Raw genomic sequence first — 7,348 nt, 5'->3', positions numbered from 1 at the left:
ATCAGGGCCTGTTGGCCTGGAGGCCTGTGGTCATTAGGACAGGGGTGGCTGAGGGACCTCCCTAGACTAAGCCCCACCTCCACCCCCTCCTTCTCCTCCTGCTGTTTCTTTCCCACACCCTCTCCTTTTACCCCAGATCCACTTCTGGAAGTTTCCCAACTGTCTTACTAAAGCCGTGAGCCATAGCCAGGGGTCATTTCCTACAGCACAGCTCTGGGGACATACAGAACGCTCCCCAACTTGGAGACGGTGCACAAGTCACTTACCCTCTCTGGGCCTCAGTTTCCTTCTCTGTAGAGTGTGGCTGCGACTCACTTCATGAGTTTGTGGTAAGGATTCAATGAGATGATGCAGGTAGGGGCTTGGCACCGCGCCTCATACAGAGAAAGCTCTTGATACAGGAGACTATGTTTTTACCTTGTGTTCTTTTCCAGGTTTTATGCCTCGGTAAGAGAGTCTTGCATTTCTCCCTTCACTTGGGAAGCTCATTTCCCAGGGCTCCCCGCCTTTCAATGGGCTGCCTCGTCTCATGGCACCCTCACGCCATGCCTGTGGGTGAAGAACCTGGTAGAGAGGGTTAGGTAAGTTGCCCTCCAGAGGGCCCCTCCAGCTGCACTCTGGAACAGGGATTGGAAGGGGATAGAGAAGAGGAAGGGAGAAAGGCCAGTTGGGTGTAAAAAGCGGGGAAGCCTTGGTGCAGAAAACTCTGGTGCTGAGAATGTTTCCAGAATGCCACCTGGTGGCCAAAGGCAGAGGAAAAGGCACAGGGACAGAGAGGTGGGCGCCCGGAGATCACAAACATCCACAACTCCTGACTTGTGCTGCACAGAACACACAAGACCACAGTCGCTTGTCTTAATGGGAAACCTCATGTGACCCAGTGCCTACAGGGGGAACGATGGAATTCATGACTTTATAGGTGTTCACATCTCTATTCTTAAAAGGACATTGTTATAGATACGCATGCTCTGTGTGCGTATGTGCGCGTTGCCTTGACTGAGACCATGGATGCGAGAAACTGGACTCACGGGTAATGAGAAAATTTGAATTTGGATTTCACGGGTAGTTTTATTGTTTTTGTTTGTTTTATTAACACTGGGGGCGTGAAGCTAAGACAACCCTTTAAGAATCCAAAGCCAGCAAACAAGGCCCCAGACTTTTTAAAGGCAGTTTCCTCTGGGAATGGGGTCCCCTTAGTCATTTTCGCTCCTCCTTTCTGGCTGCAGGGGCCAGTTGATCACTGGCAGCCACATGTTGGGGGTGAATGGAGCTGCCACTGGAGTTTGTCTAGAAAGCCTTCATCACCCTGAGTTTTGAAATTAGGTTTGAAACAACTGAGCACAGCCTCCCTCAAGTCTGACTTTTTTTTTTTTAAGGGGTAGAATTGAGGTTGGTACTTGGAGGCTTTGCGTACCACCAGACTTGGGGTTGTTCACGTAAGTCCTTCGCCACAGAGAGGGGTTGGAGGCTGAAGTGGGAAGGGCAGGGGCCAGAGGATCTTTTCAAAACACTGGAGTCCTAAGGAACCTTGAGGAGTGGGACTTTCACCCTTGGGGGATCACAGGCCAGCTGGGAGGCTAAGATCATGTCCCACACTACAAATGTCCTGCTGGGCTGGCTGGCCACCCCGGGGCTCCTTGGGAACCTGTGTAGCTGCTGCCATAGTCGCCATCACCAAGGCAGGGCTTCCTAAAGTGTGCCCCTTCCTCCCTCCCTCCCTCCCTCCCTTCCTTCCTTCCTCCCTCCCTCCCTCTCTCCCTCCCTCCCTTCCTTCCTTCCTTCCCTCCCTTCCTCCCTTCCTCCCTCTCTCTCTTTTTGCAAGATCCTGTTGAAGCTAGAGCAGTCTAGGCGGGAATCTTGACTGTGAAATTCAGGTGAATGTTCAGGGTTGCCTGCTAGTGGCATGGCACTTTGTGGTCTTTGTAGGGACAGATGTCCACTCCCACACAGTGGCACCTCTTTCTGGGTCCAGTACAGAAAGAAGACTGCAATTTGCAAAGAGAAATTTGCCAAGAAATAGGATGTTTCAAGAAATAAAAAGGCTTTCTGTCCGGGTTAACACACAAAGGGAGCCAGATATCAGAATCATTTGGAAAGTTTTAAAAAATACCAGGGACATGGCAAGAAAATGCATACTTTCCCTTTTCCCAGCCAAAGAGAAGTTTATAATTGTCAGCTCCATTTCCTGCCCCTCTAGAAAAGGCTTCATCTTTTAGATGATTTGGGACAGAGTGGGGGAAGTTGGTCCTTTTTGCTGGAGACAGAGATCTAATTGATCTACTTAACAAAAGGAAAAGTAGATGGGAAGAGGAATGGCCGAAGGTTGAGGAAATCAAGGAGGGGGGGTGCACTAGAGAACAGTAAGGAAGTAGATTGAAGATAAGGCCTTTCGAATGAATTGTTGTAAACTAGGGATCTCCTTTATGGTTTGCAAGAAAAGACAATTTATTTTGTGCTTTAATAACCACAGAACAACCCCCAAACTGGACTGTGTAAGGGTTACACATATATTATGTTTCTCTCCCCAACCTGCATAGGGGAAGCGGGCTATTTCCAGCATATAGATTTCAAATCTGATATGCTAGAGGTCATTTCAACATACACCCCATCTCCACCCCAACCTCGTTGAGAACCACTGACTTAGAGCTTCTTAGAAGCACCAGCAACTTTGCAAGGGCCAAACTCTACAGCCTTTGGGCTTTCTTGCTGAGCACCCTCCTGGTCCCCACCACTCCCCGGAGCCTGTCACTGCTCAGCAGAAGCTCTGTGTACACCTGCTTCTTCCCCCGGGTTTTTGCAGATTCTGCTTGTCTGATTCCGCCTTTGGTTTTCCTTGCTTCTGACTCCCAAGGGTGGGCGTGGTCCCCAGATACGGTCCCCACTCTCTCTTCTCATAGGGTTATTAGCCCAGAAATAGGTTTCCAGATTTAACAAATAAAAATACAGGGCGCCCAGTTAAATTTAGATCAGACAAACAATAAACTTTTTTTTTAGTGTAAGTGTTTTTAATCTGGCAGTCCTATCTAGAAATAACGTAAGCTCTCCACACAGGTTTCTTTTCTGCTTTTCTGTGTGTGGTTTGGTTTTTGTTTTGTTTTAGAATTCCGGTTTGCTCAGTGAGTTTGAACATCTATCAGTAAACACAGAAATCAAACATACGGACTGGGAGCATCATGTGAGCGTGAATATTCAGAAGCTGGCTGTGTTGATGGCCTTGTTCCGTTTTCAGCATCTCTGGTGATCCAGGATGGAACTGTTCTCCCACTGCAAGAACCACCCTGCGGGAAGCCTGGATCACACTCATTCATTAACTTACTCAGTCATCCAGGCGCTCATTTATCTGGTGGAATTCAGCATGCTCTTCTCTATTTATAAGGTCATTTTTTTGGCAAGGGAAGTAGCTGAAGTTGACCCACTTTTCCTTCCTCTAACCATCGGGTTGGTTTTCTTTCTTCACATTGAATCTAATCAGCCTAATTCTCACCTTGCTTCGGAAAGGCTCTAGCAGGCAGGAAAATGCGCCTTCCCTGGTTACATAAATCCTCACAGGGCTTCCCTTTATTAGCCTGTGCCAGCCGGGAGTTGAGCCCGGAGCTCCGAGAGAAGCCCCCGCACACTGATTTGTGATGGCAGCTGCTGCTAAATTGCACCCCTCTTTCCTTCTTGCAGAGCCGTGGTACCTTGGGGTCACAGAACTCTTCACTGTTATCCGGCGGAATAATAATAAAATGCCAGGTTGTGAGTATAAACATGATCATTCTGCGCCTGTTACTGTAAATCAAATTTTACTTGCTTCAGAAGCACAGAAAACATCCTATTCTGTCAGCCACCCCAAGCCTTTTTAGGAGCCTGTTTTATGTAAGCCTGGGGTGACCCGAGGGGCTGTCTGAGCTGCACTGACCAGGGAAGCGGGTCACACAGGTGATCTGCTTATTTCTCTTTATAGATGCCACTGACCACTTTCCTTGAGCAAAGTATTAACTTGATTTAAGCATAGCCGCAGGGTTAAGACGTGTGCTCAAGACTCCAGTTGCCTGGGCTCGAAGCTTGGCTCTGTAATTTACCATCTGGGTGTCGGTGGCAGGTCGCTTAATTTCTCTGTCATCAGTCTCCTTAGCTTTAAAATAGGGATGTTGGTGACGGTGACCATGCTACGGGGCTGCTGTAAGGTTTAGCTTAGTCAATACACAGCATTTAGAGCAGGGCCTGTGACACGAGTAGCACTCAGTTACTCACGTTAGTCATTTATAATTGTGCTTTTAGTGTAGTAGCTTCCTTTCTTTTTAAGGATGAACCCCCATTTTAAAGAAAACCAAATTTTTCAGACTCTCATGTGATAACAGTAAAACTTTTAAATTCTACAGGGTGAGCAAATACACAAAGACAGGAGACGACAGGAAGTCAGTGACCCTTCTGTGCTGGGCCAGGGCTCACCACTGTGCTTTCCTCTCCCAGAGTTGGGGCAGGGTTTTCCCTTCCACTTTGCTGCCCCTCTGTGTGTCGAGGCTTGTTTTAGGGGTGCTTGTGAATGATGGCCATTGAAAAGGAGGCCGTCCCTACTGGGCAGGTGGGATGAGCTCAGCAAAGTCTCTGGATGCCGATTGGGTGCCAGCAATGGATGAGATATAGTCTCATGTCTCATAGCCTGTGACTCACTCCTGCTTCTCTACCCAATGCCTTGGGTCTTGGCCTCTGGTCCAGGTCACACCCCCCATCCTCTCCTAGCCCTCGACTCCATCATCTAGCATCCCTGAGGACCGACCATGGAGTTGGGCCTCTTTCTCTCTCTGTGTTGTCATTGTCACCTATCTCTATGTCATAAGCTCCAATTCTAACTTCCCTAGGACCTTCCCTTTTAATTATTAAGGCCAGAACTATTTTGTTCTATCTGTATTTGTTACTAGAAAACTTAATTCTCTTATAGGCTACAGGAGAGGGTCAGGCTGATGAGGAATTGGTCCTATTCCTGCATGTCGCCACTGTATGGCACGGATCAAATCACCTGACCCCTTAGTGCCTCAATTTCCTCATCTGTAAAACGGAGAGACAAAATTACCTTAGTCATAGGATCCTGGGCGTTTAAATGAGATAATGCATGCAAAGTGCTTAACACAGTGGTGGGCTGGGCACACAGAGAAAGCTCAATTTATGGAGTCTAAGAACAACATTTATTTAAAAACTCTTTATCCAATCCTGACCTCAAAACTGAACTCTAAATGTTTAGTCCGCTTTAAACATTCATCCAATTTAACACTGCTTTGAAATTCTCTCTTCTGTTCCCTCCATCCTGAAACCTCTGACATGAGGTCACAGCATGATGTCACAATTCACCTCCTGCTCCAACTCTGTGAGAATTTCTCGAGTTGGTCCTTAGGCCCCCTCACTGTTTGCATCTGGGAGGTCTCTATAGGATTCATGGTCTCACCTCGGAGCACGCTGAGGTAGGGCTGCATGCGATTTGCTCTTGGTTTTATTTCTTTTGGCTAAACCTGAATAATGACCTTAATGAATGACTTCAGAGATTCTTCTTCCTGCCTTTGCATTTTTAAAGAATGCGTTTCTGCTTTTGGTATTTGTTACAGGGATTTAGGTTTCTGTTCTGTGGCAGTCAAGATTTACAGTACAGGAAAATTAAGAGTGATTATTTGCATTTCAAAAGTTTTCCCTCCGTGGCAGCCAGGTAAGCCCCTCCAGTGCCCCAGTTTACCCACTTGGTTTTTCTCCTGTCCTGGGTACAGGATGAAGCAACATAATTTGTGGAGCTTAATGCAAAATGAAGATGCAGAGCCTCTTGTTTGAAAATTATTAAGAATTTCAAGATGGCCATAGCAGATCATTAGACCAAGAGCAGGGCCCTCCTAAGCCTGAGGCCCTCCTGAGCACCGGGCTGTGTGTGTGACCACCCAGGTGGGGGGGCCCATGAAGCCAATCCTACATGGTAGGCAGTGGTGATTGATATCTTTAGGATGCTGTACGCTTGGGCTAAAGACCTAACTCTGCAAGTTGCTTTTCTAGGGGTAGAAGTACATGATCAGGACACAGAAGCTTATTCGGTTACTAGGGGCACATTAGTATGATGGTTCCCAGGGGCAGGAATCAACATCTCAGCATTCCACTTAGATGTGCTTTGTACCTAAATAATTGAGATATAATTCACATAATATTCACCCTTTTAAAGTATACAACCCAGTGGTTTTTAGTATGTTCACAAAGTTGTGCAACCATCACCACTATCAAATTTCACAATGTTTCCACCCTCCAAAAGAAACTCCATCCCCGTTTACAGCCACTTCCCATGCCCTCCTGGCAACCACGAATCCACTTTCTGTCTGGAAGGACTTGTCCGTTCTGAACTCCTCATATATGTAAATGGAGTAATACAATATGTGGTCTTTTGTGTCTCACTTCTTTCACTTAGCATAATGTTTTTAAGGTTCATCCAGGCTGTAGCATGTATCAGTACTTCTTTCCTTTTTATAGCTGAATAATATTCCATCGTATGGATATACCACATTTGTTTATCCACTTATCCATTGATGAACATTTGTGTTGTTTCCACCTTTTGGCTATTGTGAATACTACTGCTATATGTACATCTATCTACACTATATACAAATAAATATACACAAATGTAAATATATACAAATGTAATTATACATTTGTTTATAGATTTTTGTGGTAATATATATATTTTTTAATGTCTTTATTGATTTCAGAGAGAGGAAGGGAGAAGGAGAGATAGAAACATCAATGATGAAAGAATCATTGATCGGCTGCCTCCTGCATGCCCCCTGCTGGGGATGGAGCCTGAAACCCAGGCATATGCCCTGACCAGGAATCGAACTGCTATCTTCTTGATCATAGGTAGATGCTAAACTGCTGATCCATACTGGCTGGGTTGGGGACATGTTTTAAATTCTCTTGGATATATATTTCTATAGGAGAAGGTCTTATTGTAACTCTATGTTTAACTTTTTGAGGAGCTATCAGACTGTTCTCCAAAGCAGCTACACCATTTTTACATTCCAACCAGCAGTGTATGAGGGTTCCAATTGCTCCACATACTCATCGACACTTATTACCTATCTTTGTATTATAGATAACCTAGTGAAAGTGAAGTTGTTTCTCATTGTGGTTTTTATTTGCATTTCCCTGATGATTAGCAATGTTGAGCATCTTTTCATGACCATTTGTACATCTTCTTTGGAGAAATTTCTATTCAGATCCTTTGTCCATTTTTAAATTGAGCTATTTGTCTTTTTATTGTTGAATTGTAGGAGTTCTTTATATATTCTAGATATTAGACCTTTATCAGATATACAGTTTGCAAATATTTTCTTCTATTCTG

The sequence above is a fragment of the Miniopterus natalensis genome, chromosome 4 (assembly GCF_054644295.1).
Source record: "Miniopterus natalensis isolate mMinNat1 chromosome 4, mMinNat1.hap1, whole genome shotgun sequence".
In the NCBI taxonomy this organism is placed as follows: Eukaryota; Metazoa; Chordata; class Mammalia; order Chiroptera; family Miniopteridae; genus Miniopterus; species Miniopterus natalensis.
Note: the sequence above shows the minus strand (reverse complement) of the source record.